Raw genomic sequence first — 14102 nt, 5'->3', positions numbered from 1 at the left:
AAATTCACTAACCAGTCTTTGTATTACTCTAATTGAAGACAAATAATCCTAATACGGCTGCTAAACAAAGAATTAATTGACAGATTAAAATGAAACTTCACATACATTCATATAAAGAGTGTATAAGCATAACAAAAAAAAATTAGACCATTAACAATGCCGTCTCTAATCGAACCGCAAAACATATTGAACAGCCTAATATAATTTAGGTAAACATTTAGAAAAACATGACTGTCATGTTTATTTTTACAGTGTAAAATAACTGCAAAATATTTTACGAAATATAAGGTTATTAAAGGTTTTGAATACTTAAAACAGAGTAAAAAACATTTTTAAAATTTCTTTTAGTTATGAACTAGTATTCCGTAAAATCCTGAAATTTAAAGCGAGAGATAACGAATTTTAAAATAATCCTTTGTGATGTTTCTCCCAGCATTATGCTTAGCTCCAGATAATATCTTTTGATTATTATTAAAAGCTGGAAAAAAGCTGAAAAAAGTGGAAAATTTTAAATAGAAATATGCATTGTATCTTTTTACTGTATTTAGGTTAAATACTCTAAAGAGTAGTTTTCATTAAATTATATTATTATATGTCATAAGTACTTTGAGAATATTTCTCCGAAATATATATTTATCAAAGATGTACGTTTGCTTTTTATGCGACAACATAGCATTCAATAAAATCATACACATAAAGACATTAAAATTATTATCGAATGTTACTATAACCAAACAGGGGTAATGAAGGAGGGAAAAATCAAAATAAGGGGAGATGTGAAATAAAAATGCATACTATCACCTATCCTATTCCTAAAAGCGCTAATGGGACAAACAATAGGCATAAAAGTAAATGGAAAACCTATCAAGAATTTTAAATACGCTGATGATACAATACTGATAGCTAATTGTCCCGAAGATCTACAGCAACTAGTAAATCGAGTTGAGTAATACAGAGAACATGGGGACAAAGGAGTAGGATGCAAAAATATTCAGTTAATTCCAGTTTACTCCACTTAGCCTCTTCTACTCAAATCCGACTCTTACCTTCACGACAGTGGTGTCGCAGCCCAACTGGAGATGCGGTATACAACCCGGCTGGAAGGTTGGGTCGGCAACAGACAAGAGCGGAAAAATAACAAATTCCCCGGTTTAGACAATCTTCCTGCCGAACTTTTTAAAAATGATGGTGACACCCTTTTTAAATACATACATAAATTAGTAACCGAAATCTGGCAACGGAAGGAAACGCTCGCGGACTAGAAGTTAGTTGTAATGCACCCTCTTTACAAAAAGGGAGATGTGATGGTGTATGATCGTGTGGAGAAACCACATATTCGTGGATTTCAAAGCCGCATACGACTCGCAAAAATTTCTACAGGCTATGGTGGAATTTCAAATGCCGATTCATCTTGTTCAACTAACGAAACTTACACTGACAAGCGTAGAGAGTGTAGTCACAATCCAAAACGACTTTTCAATACCCTTCCATTATAAAAATGTACTGAGACAGGGAGATTGACTGTCGTGTCTCTTATTTAACCTTGCACTAGAAAAAGTAATTCGAAAGTGCCATAATAATACGAATGGCACCATCTTTAATAAATCTGTACAAGTGGTCGGATATGCAGATAAATTAGCACGCCTTCGATGGATAGGACATGTTATTAGGCGAAATGAAGATACAACGATCAGAAAAAATTTCGACCGAAGAGGACCAGTGGGAAGACGAACCAGAGGAAGATCAAAACTTGAGTATTAAGATAACATATAGGATGATCTAAAATCCGTTGGAAATGAAAGCATACAGAATAATTGCCAGAGACAGGGGCGAATGGAAGATTGTTCTGAAGAAGGCTTTGGCTCATAACGAGCTGCAATGACACTGATAATGAATACAGAGAACAGAGAAAAAATATATAACTCTGAATACGAAAAAAACTCAATTTATGGTGATTACTAAATCAGAATAACGACAAGAGAGCCTAATAATCCACGGAGAACATATAAAACAAATCCAAAATACAAAAATTTAGGATAGTTAGATAACGACAACAACTATTATACTGAAGAAATCTAATTCAGAAGTTGACAAGCAATATTAGCCTTGACGAAAATGATTAATGGTTTGTGTAACAGAGATTTGTCAATAAGATTAAGAGTTAGAGTGTATGGGGCGGAGGCATCGCCGATAAAGAAACTGATCGCTGGTAGATTTGAGACTTTTGAAAATGTGGACAACGCAGTATTGTAAATAATGAAAAGAACGAAACAAAAAGAAGTTTTAAACACTATCAAAATTAGAAAGTTGTAATATTTAGACCATGTTGTAGGAAGTGAGCTCTACATACTGCTGCTGATCATGCAAGGAAACTACAAGGACGAAGAAGTCGTGGTAAAACTATTGCCAACCGAGATAATTGCCAAGTTAAGGTGTGAAGAAGAAGCTTTATCTATATTTTATACTATTGCTTTAAATATGTTATAAATATAAAAACTAGTTACAACAGATACTAATGTAAAATTAAATGTAAATATCAACTCATTATTCGATTCTTCTCCTTTCGATATTCGAATTACGATAAATAGTGTATCCGGCTGTGTTATCTCGTATTTTTGGAGTCTTCCACTTCTCATTAACCATGAAGCAGGCCTCTTTTCCATTATTTTATAAGGGCAGTAAATTTATTAAACTTAGCAGTAATTGAATAAATATGTATTTAGCATCTCGAATGAAGTTAAAGCTGTGCATTTCACGAATTAATTAGACAACTTTTCTGCGTTTTATCAAAATACAATAACTTTTATACAAGTGAAAAATTAAAAACAAAAACCTCGAAAAAAAGACGATTTTCTTCATTTTTATATTGTTTACAACTTTCGCACCTCAAAATTTTTTGATAAGGTGTCAAATTTGCCGAAAAAAAACATTAATTTTATGTATTATACCCCGACCTACCTTTACATCATAAAACTTTATATAATATTTTTCGCCCTTTTTTGCTAATTTGCCTAATGTGTACATTTTTTAGATACTAATATTAACGACAATCTCAATCGTTCTATAGCATTTATTATTTTAACCCCCTTTTTATTATGAATCTAATCGAGTGAATATCTCACACTTTCATATTATTTTTTTAAATTTTAACAAAGCACGAATTTACAAAACTTTTATAATTAAACTAAAATAGCTATTTATTTCATTCCATTTCCAAAGTCCATTGTTCTTTTGTAGGCATATTATCGATTTTTCTTTATATTAAAATTGTCAGTCTGCATTTCTCTTGAATTTAATTTTAAATGGTTTTATGAACCAGAACCTGAAAACGATGTAACATTGTTATCTACAATAGGTTATGTTCGATATTTAAGTTATTGATATTTCAAAACTTTTGTTTTCAAATTTTATATGGTTTTTGCTGCGAAAGTATTATCTAAAGTGTATCAAAATATTGGAAATTTGTTATATTTTAGTTTATAAAATGGTAAACTATAATATTATAGCTTTTATCTTATGTGATTAAAAAATTGAATTGAAAATTCATTTTGAAGGCATTTATGGATTTCTTAAGCCGCGTACACATTTGATCATTTGTCCTGAATGAGCATGCGGTTCCGAGAGAGGGGGAAGCAGTTCCCAGCACAGTCACGCACCGCGTGAGTACTAAGACCACACCAGAGAGAAAACAAAACACCAGAAGGAAAATACTCCAAAAAACAACAACAAAGCACAATGAAGATAGTTCGTAGCTCAAAACACTCGTGGACAATCGCAAAATGCAACGTGGGCCCGGTTGCCTTAAAGAAGACAAACTCTATATTGTTTTATTGTCTCATATTTTTTTATATTTTTCAATATTATGATATAGATATTGTCATAATTATGATTTTTGTTTCAGGGTTACCTACAGAAAAAAATTAAAAAACATACAAAAAATCGGCCTCGGCCACCAAAAAAATCAAAAAAATACCAACAAAAACCAGCGCAAGCTAACAAAAAAACCCAAAAACCTGGACACGTAGGGCCAACCCCTTGAGCACCAAGTCGCTAAACTGAGCCTAGTTCAGAGCGGAGACTTAAGGCCCAAGTAAGCAATTTTAGTTCGCGGATAAGCCACATTAAGATAACAGGAATATAGCGACAATGCGCTGTCCTGAGTTTTGAATTCGGTTAGGAAACCATGTTGGGGTTCTATTACCCAGGACCTTCACATGAAGAGCATTTGGCTGATAGTTGCGCCCCTATCGCGCATCAGAGTGCTATAGGGGGGAAAGGGATAAGCATTGGGGCGCGGTGGAGTAACTCCTGTTTTCCACAATTAAATTATTAAATTAAATGCACAACTGGATTTAATTACATTGCTTGCTTGGTTGCTTGAGTATTAAGGCGAAACTAGAGGCCCGAACCTCGAACACGGAACGGTCTGTTCTATCAAGTCGTGATAAACTGAGAGCTTCTAGTTGGCAGTTTTTTCAACATTTATGTTCAAGGAACCGTAAAAAACAACACAAAAAGCAATGGGACTACAAAGGGAAAAGAAATACTCAAATAGTACCCCTACTGGACATGAAACAGAAGAAAACTTAAGAAACTTTGCTTTAATGTAACTAATGGATTTTGGCTTTTATTTTCGCATACAATGGTAATACTCTTCTGGATTGACGTTACTAAAAACATGGCTATTTTGGGATAGATTTACTTTTTTAATTTTCAAACAAACGTAAATGATGCAAGATAATATAAAGATGAATAAATTTTGTATTATATTTCACAAATTTTGAAAATTACTAAAATCATTAAACAAAAAGAAACAATTAAGATTTTTGAAATTTTAAAGAACTTTAATGTGTATTATTTAAAAACAAATTAATTAGTAATAAGCAGACACAAAATTCCATTAACCCACCTATAGTAATAACGCTCTATAAGAAGTATTCACTTCTGTCGGCACTTCACAAGTACCACGTGCCGTTTTTTAGCCTAATTTAATTAGTTTTATTTAATTTATTCAATTCTTTCCTGACCTCTTTAACTGCTGCCATGTTGAAAACGTTTTAAATCAATCTTTGTTGTTGACGTGACAACGTCTTAAATTAGGTTGTGGCTCGGAGTCATTCATGAAAAAGTGTAACGCCCGCTCACGTCTGTTACGATGAGTCACCGAACGAGAGAGAGGCCCGCCGGACCGGCGAATGCCTTGCGTCTCTCTCCCACTCAAACATGATCGGTCCGCTGCGCGCGCAGCACTAGAGAATTAGGCGCGTTGAATCGGTGCGTGCTTGTGTCTCTTTCTCGAGCGTTCTTGGCGTTCACTACAGCAGAAACACTTCCTTTCATTTCATATTTCTCTTATCATCGTCCTATCCTCAACAAAATCACTCAAATAGAAATTAGTTAAGTTTAAGTTTACATGTACAATGTTTTAGTAAACAAAATATATTTCTATAGTTAAAATTTGTGCAATTCTTATTTTCATCCAATTCCTTGTTCCTATTGTGCAATTTAATAATATTCATATCAATAAATATTCTACCGAGAAAAAGACGTTGTCACGTAAAATCTTCGCCCGTAAAACCGACTTTACAGGCAACCGATTTTTTACTTTGAAATAAATTTATTTATTCCCAACAAAAATAGTAAATTGCATTTCGATGTCACAAGAAAATAGCTTCAGAACAATAGCAATAAAGATTAGCGATAATAAGGACTTACATTGGGTAAATTTAAATAAAAAGTGCCTGTTTGTGTACTGAGAAAGGTTTAATCAATATATTCGACAATCTTTTCTTATTTAATTTCGAAACACAAAAAATTTTTTTTAGGTTCACATTTTTAGTGAACTTGAAGAAATCTGTTGATAAATAAATGCCTACTATTTCATCATACTAAATTAAATCGATTTTCTTATCGAATCCTAATAAAAAAAATCGTTCAAATACCCCGCCAAAACAAAACTCCCATCGGCGCTCTTGTTTCCGAACATAATTTACCTTGACTCAGTTCGTATTGGATGCACCGTTGCAAATTCAAATAGTATAATTGAACTGATGCTGGTGCACAAAGCAAGCACATCGTTGCTCTGAAAATTCAAATTCCGTAAATACTCCAGTCGAGCGGTATTAACTTATCACCTGCGAGAACAGAGCAGTTTTTAGCCGTTTACTGTGGAGTAGCAGTCTCAATTCTCATTTTCGGTCAGTCGACAACTCAGATTTGCTGAAACTCGGTGCTGCGTTAGAAGATTACTGCGATTCGTCGCATGAATATGTTTCGCTCGAATGTAGAAACGTTGTGCTTGTGGAAAAATTAATTAAAACAGCTTGCCTCGAAGTTTTTGATGCAATAAAAGGTAAGAAGCCTTTGATTTTATTTAATTAGTAGCCATTGTTTTAAAATTTGCCAAAAAATTATTACTTAATAATGACAGCAGTTTCAACGTCAGCTTAGTTTTACCAAGTGCATTAACACATTTACCACGATTCTCTATATATTCATTTATATTCTTTCAAGTATTTATCTTTCTCCCTCGCTCTCTCTGGAATCTTTGATTTGATTATTCAATTCAGCTTTGAATAGTTCTCCTTTTTATGTTGTGTAGATTTGCACTTCAAGTTTAATTTAGGTTTTTTCTCTGTCATTCTTTGAACACAGCTGTTGTTTAATTTAAATGCTATCTATTTTTTTTTCTATTTGTTATGAACTCACACGCCCTGACTCTCTAGCTGTGATGTTGTTTTGATCCATTTGCAGTGTTAATCTTCTCTTCTGATTTTTTTGTGTCTTTATTTGACTTGTGTACGCTACTTTACAGTTAATTATTCTTCTTCTTCTGCATCGCTATTTGTGTAACCTATGGATATTTCCTTCACTAATAACTTTTGATTACCGATTAACGCCCAGATTTTTTTTAATTTCTTTAACTATTTTAGTATTTTTGAATTACTTACTTAGTTCGCCGGGGCTTTACACAGCACATTATATTTATCCCCCCAAGTAGCCTCCAAGTATTAATATTCATTTGTTTGGTTTATTGAGTTGTTATTTACCTCTAGGTTCTTCTGCGGTATTTTTAATGACGATGTAGTGCCCTTTATCGCAGTTAATTTTTAAACTACAGCTTTCAAATTCTTCTTTCAACTTTTCTATTATGTAGACGTTATTGTTTTTGTCTTCTGCTAAAATTATTTATTCATCGGCAAACAAAAAGGTTATGGATATAGTTGTCGTCACTTTTTACTCCCATCTGTATGTGTGGTTGGAATATTGACTGCAAAACCTCTACACCAGGGCGGATTTATGAAAAATCGAAAATTAAAATATTTAAAAATTACTAAAAATATTGATATTTTCTACTTTTCCTGCTTGTATCTTTAAGGGCCGGTTGTTCGAATGCTAATCAAAACTCAAATATTTAATTAAAATTAAATACGTCACATTTTGAGGTTATGTTGACTGATTTATTTTATTCAATTTTAATATTTTGCGTTTTAATTTAAACAAACCATAATTAAACTTTTTCTGATGTTAATTTCATGTTTTTATTTACAAATCAATATTAATAAGCAATTTTTAATAATTTTGACAGCTACGGTGACGTATTTGCTTGTAATTAAATATTTGATTATAATCAAGTTTTGATTAGCGTTCGAAAAATCGGCCCTAAAACAGTTCATTTTGGAGCAAAATCATAGTGAAATAAAATAACGAAAATTAAATTTTACGTAAGATACGGCTGGTTAAAAATATTTTAATTCATTACACTTAGCAAAATAACAAGAAATACAAAAAAATTAGGGGAAAACAAACCTTTCTTTATACAATGTTTTTCAAACACTTATATTAGGTCAAGAATATTTATCACTAAAAGATTCGATTTTTAACGATTGCCAAAAATTTAATAAATGTCATCCGAATAATAACAATATTGAATAATAAGTATGTTTACGTCAAATTATGTCGCGGTTACTTATCTGTACAATAAATGTAAAATTTATTTCGGAACACACCAACATTTAATTAATTGTCAAATAAATCATAATAATATTTTAATATCTCTTTTGAATACAGAATTTGTGGTGGCAAGAATAAATTAAATAATCTATAGAAAAATTTAATGACGAATAAAAAATAATACATGTTTAATGATTCTTCCCAGGTTTTTCCATAACACTAAAATATTATATAAGGTTAGCCCAAATATCTTTAACTTTAAAAAGTTCAGTAATGTCTTAATTTAGCAATTCATGATCAAAATTGTCTTTATTTTGATCTCTCTCTAGGTTATACTCGTAGAATGTTACTGTATGAAATAGTACCTAAACCTCTTCCATACATAAAAAGTTATGTTGCATATCTGGTTCTGATATGAAATTTATTATAGAAATTAGATTGTTTAGTGGACTTCTTAAAAATGGCTTTACTTTATAATCAGAATCTCCTTGTAAGAACCCATTTCTATCATCTTCATTTAAACTTCTTATTAAGAATACCGAATTATTTATTATTACGTGGTAGGTACATAGAAAAACGTATGCAAGAAGTATCACGAAATTGTCAGAGTTTAAAATCAATAAGTATTTCATATATTATATAGAAGATTTATTGAAAGTTTTGAAAATTTTCTACTACACTCTGGATATTTTGTATATCTACTCTGAGTCTTTTTTATATATAATTGAATGTATTTTATAATTATTAAAAGAATTTTTTCATATTTTTCATTTTTGAATTCGATATTACTATTATTGAATCAATAGCCCCAATATCTCTTGAAAAAGGTTAATTAATCTATTTTTTAAATATCAAAATTATGAAAATATTATATCCCTAAATTAAATAATTGAAAATATGTATACACCTACTTTTATAATCATTTATGAACAACTATTTACAATATTTTCTCAGAATATAGATTACTGTCGGTTTACTTAATCTTAACCTTTTAAAAAAGCCTTTACCAATTACCAATTCTGCATTAAATATTATATTCTCGAACTAAGTTTATAAACATTAAACATGATACTGATCATACTCTCCGATTAGATTAAATCTTTTAATATTCATGTCTCTAACCTACACTAAACTATTTAGGTATATTTTTTATTTCACGATAACCTGAGGCATTAAAACAAACTACAATAAACACAATTTATTTTTCAGATAACTTTTTATTTAGTACTTTATTTGGCGAATAAATATTTTCTATTTTATAAGACAGTTAAGTTTAATTTAGTTTATCTGTTAGTTTATCTGTTCAGATTTCTTTCCTAAGTGACGCTAATTTGAAATCTGAACTAACATGAAAGTTTAAATTATTTTTATTTATTAATTATATGAATATGTAATTAATATTTTTTGTATTATTAATTAAACGATCGTTTCAAGAAGAGTATGATAGAAAATACGACAGCTTTAACATGCATAAAAAAATAAAAGAAATAACAAATACCAAAAAGCGAGCACACTATGGGGTACTCAAAGATGATAATGGTTAACTCATTGCAGACATCAAAGATATACTAAGATTTTGGCAAGAATACATAAGGAGTAATACCCAAAGATTGGTTGCTGTCCACTTTTGTAACACTATCAAAGTCAGTACATGCGACAGAATGCTCCCAGTACAAAACAATTTTTCTAATAAGCCACACACTTAAGATATTTCTCAAAATAATACATGGAAGACTGTACAAAAACATAGATAAAGATTAAGATGACACCTAGTTTCGATTCAGAGGAGGAACGAGAGAGGCTCTGTTCGCTTTTAACGTTCTCGCGCAAAGAAGACTAGATATGAACCAGGATCTCTATGTCTGCTTTATAGATTATCAAAAGGCTTTTGATAGAGTACGACATCAGTAACTCGTAAAATTGTTAAAAGAAAAGAATGTGGATAGTCGAAATATACGGGTTATTGTCAATCTGTACCGGAATCAAAAAGCAGAGTTTAGAATGGAAAATGTCGATATAGAAACTATAGAAATCAAAAGAGGTGTTAGACAGGGTTGTGTGCTGTCCTCATTGTTATTCAATCTGTACAGCGAAGCTTTTTTAAGGAAGAAATATTGGAGGAACAACAGAGTATATCAATAAACGGAAAAATCTTGAACAACATAAGATTGGCAGAAAATACCGCTGTTTTTGCAGATAGTCTAGAAGCACTGCAACACTTAGTAAATAGATTACATCAAGTCAGTATAAAATATGGACTACAAATGACCGTTAAGAAAACCAAGTGCATGATTATTTCTAAGCAACATAAGTAGGAAGGCTAGACATCGAGGAAAAACAAGTGGAAAGAGTGAATAACTACAAATATCTGGGAACCTGAGTAAATGAAAATAATGGCCTAGGTAAAAAAATAAGGACACGTATTGAAATTGCAAGACAAGCAACTAAATAAAAACAATGTTTGTTAATCGAGACCTTCCTCTGGAGCTGAGGATAAGATGCCACGTGTTCTCGACTTTGTTTTATGGAATGGAAAGCTGGACACTAAAAGTGGATAATATAAAGAAGTTGGAATTATTTGAGATGTGGTGCTATAGAAGGATTTTAAAAATACCATGGATCCAACGAATTACAATTGCAGAACTGTTAAGAAGGCTACAAAAGGATTGCGAGGTCATAAAGGTCATAAATCACATCAAAACAAGAAAGCTGGAATATTTAGGCCACATTACTAGAGGTGCAAAATAAAGATATTAAGCTAAGCTCAGTAGATCTTTTCAGAGTAGTCGCTAATAAGGTACGGACAGCTGTGATGATAGCCAACCTCCGATAAGAGAAAGAACTACAAGAAGAAGAATCGTTTCAAGAACAAAATATGATTGATTCATAGGTTGAAATGTCAGTAGTTCAGATTTCTTTGCTCAGATGGCGTTAAGATTTTAAATCTAAACTAATAAATCTAAATTTTTACTAATTATAGTAATATAATAAAACTAATTTATACATCTAAATTAATACGGTATTATTATTTAACTGTATCGTTTAAAAAACAAAACATGATTGAAATATCAAATGGTGGTAGTTTAGATTTCTTTTCTAAATGGCGTCGTTAGTTTAGTTCATCATAGCCTTTTATATAGACAGATTATTAATAGTTGATCTAAATTGGACAGGTTTGTCGTAATTAAACAACATATACTTTGTTAATACGTCAGTAGGTGGCGTTAGGAGCAATCATAATTATTTATTAAATTTGTTTAAAATATAAAATTACTTTATTTAATTTTAAATATATTATTTAAATGAATATTCAAATGAAATAAAAATATAGTATGAAACTCCTCATTAGTCTACAGTACTGCCTGCTCATCCACTTTTTTTGCTTATTTTACTGATTTATTATTTCGGATACAACACGCAGTACAGGCAGCATCTTTTGTACCAATCACGAAAGGTTATTTACATCCACCATTTTATCTAACTTAGTCAAATTAATATCGTTGGATCTTGGACGACTTACGCACATAATATCAACATATCATTTACATTTCATTATGTAATTTTGAATTTTTACGTTCGGTATAAACAGGTATTTAGTTTTAGATTGACCACGTTGTAGTATTCATTGCGTACTCGTCGTGTTGATACAAAAAAATAAATAAAACAAACTGTATTATCAGAAAAATTAGCGATGTTCTGACATTTTTCTAATCAGTTGTTAAAAAACATCGTGGTTCAAGGATGTCTTAAAATAAATAGTACTTGTGTGACTTACAAACACATGTAAGTTAGTTATCTCTATGTTATAACATTATATAAGATATATATGTTGTGATTCGTGAAAAACATTAAAAATATCAAAGTGATTGTACCAATAGGTGACTGCAAAGGCACAGAAATCCAAGTACAGGTATGTTGTTTACTTGTATTTTTATAGAAGATATATTTTTATAACCGCTAAAATAGATGTCTTAAGGGCACAACCAAATTGTATACTCACGCTAAGTTTTAAAGCCTTTTTTGCGATGGAAATGCTCCAGAGTGTTTTCCAATTATAATCTGATCAATAAAATCAACAAACAATTTTATTTAACAATAACTTATGTACAAGTCGCGTAGATTTTCAGGTTATGCATAGTTGCGCCGGTCCAAGAGAGCGGTATTTATTGAACATTTATTTTTGGAAAAAATATAATACTTTTTAATTAGTAAATAACAACGTGGGGTTTTAGGATTAGTAATACACACATAGTACCGGGTGGTCCAATAAGGCGATCTTCAACTATATATCAGAAACTATTCATGTTATTATAACTTGACTGCTTTTATTTATTTTTTTAAATAAAGGGTGGGGGAGAGTGGGAAAGTATTTGTGGATAAATACCTATAACTTTGGTTTGGATCAACCGATTTTAACGAAATTAGTATCATTAAAAAGAGTGTGGATGATTTTATTTACATTTAGATTTAATTGTCATGGATAGAGAGTACTTTCGATTAGAAAAAATTTAAATTTGTTTTTCTTTCAAATGTTTAATGGAAATACCTATTTATTGTAAATTATAATGGAACTGGATTAAATTCGTAACAAAATGTTACACAGTGTTCTAAACACACAAAAATCTTCACACACGTATCTAGTTTTCCTGTCTCTATTTCTGAGGCATTTTTAACATCGTCTTCGCTGATTAGGTTTCCTCTTCTTTGCAGGCGGTTTGGAATTTTCGATAAGAGATGCAAAACAAACTTACTATGAGGAAAAACGTAAAGAGATAAAAGATCTTCAGAACAAATACGACATATTCAACCTACATAAAAAGGTTTAAGAAATGGCATTGCTGCAAAAAAACAACCACAAAACAACTCTTTTAGATAAAAATGGAATCTATGATAACGACTGACGAAAATCTAAAACGATGGAAAGAATATATGGAAGTGCTCTTCGACGATGAAAGAGGAAACCTACAAGACATATCTTTCGAAGACAGAGAAACAAGTATAGAAATTACAAAGGAAGAAATATTGTATGCACTAAAGAATACCAGAAACGGAAAAAGTCCGGGGCCAGATCAACTACCTATCGATATCCTTAAAATAATAGAAAATGAGTACATAGATGTCTCACAGACTTAAAATGTTTTTAAAGATCATCCATAAACGCATTTATCAAATACTTGATATGGATATTGAAGAAACCGAACTTGGATTCCGTAGAGGCGTAGGTACCCGTTAAGCTCTCTTTGTATTCAACGTACTAATCCAGATATGCTTGGATGTGATCCAAGATATATACGTCTGTTTCTTACAATAAGGCTTTCGATAAAGTCTGCTACAAAGAGCTAATGGACGTCCTCAAAGCAAAACAATTAGAATACAATTACCTTCGAATTATAACAAATTTATATTATACACAGCAGGCACACATACGCAATAATAAACACACATCAAAAGAGTTCGAAATTTAAAGAGGAGTTCGACAGGGCTCTGTATTGTCACCGCTACTATTTAATGCATACTCTGAAGAAATTATGAAAAGAGCTTTTGAGGAAGAAACAGCAGGAATAAAGGTCAATGAAACACCAATTAACAACATTAGATATGCGGACGATGCTATCATAATAGCAGACAACCTCCAAGACCTCTAAAAGCTAATGAACAAGACAGTTGAGTATGGAGAAGAATATGGATTATCAATAAACATCAAGAAAACTAAATTTATGAGAATATCAAAAACACAAAATAATGATGAAAGCCTGACAATTAACGGTAAAACTTTAGAACAAGTTAAAAACTACAATTAACTTGGTACAATAATTATTCACACAAACGATTACTTCAAAGAAATCAAAGTTCGAATAGAGAAAGCACAAACAAACTTCAATCAAATGAGAAAGGTACTTTGTGCAGGAGAACTGAAATTAGACTTGAAAGTTAGGCTGGCAACGTGTTATATTTTCTCGACTCTGCTTTACTTCAAAAGTTAGAAGAATTTGAACTGTGGATGTATAGGAGAATCCTGAAGATATCCTGGACCGAACATGTAACAAACAACGAAGTCATGAGAAGAGTCAACCAAAGAATGGAAATATTGGAAACCATCAAGATGCGAAAGCTGCAATACCTGGGGCATGTAATGCATAATGAAAGAT

General features: G+C 31.4%; 1 protein-coding gene across 3 annotated transcripts in view; it reads left to right on the top strand.

Moving 5' to 3' along the window:
* Positions 1–6040: 6040 nt before the first annotated feature.
* The window catches only part of swi2 (Protein singed wings 2), a 74218-nt gene continuing 66156 nt past the window's right edge, over positions 6041–14102 (top strand). The window contains exon 1 of one of the 3 annotated variants that reach the window (XM_072528696.1): positions 6041–6352. The gene's annotated coding sequence lies outside the window, so the exon portion shown is untranslated. Of the gene's footprint in view, positions 6353–11568; positions 11864–14102 lie in introns of those variants that run through there. The other 2 variants (XM_072528697.1, XM_072528695.1) reach the window with 2 other exon arrangements.

Source organism: Diabrotica undecimpunctata, chromosome 4 (assembly GCF_040954645.1).
Source record: "Diabrotica undecimpunctata isolate CICGRU chromosome 4, icDiaUnde3, whole genome shotgun sequence".
NCBI classification, from domain to species: Eukaryota; Metazoa; Arthropoda; class Insecta; order Coleoptera; family Chrysomelidae; genus Diabrotica; species Diabrotica undecimpunctata.
Note: the sequence above shows the minus strand (reverse complement) of the source record. Positions and strands in the feature narration are given on the sequence as shown.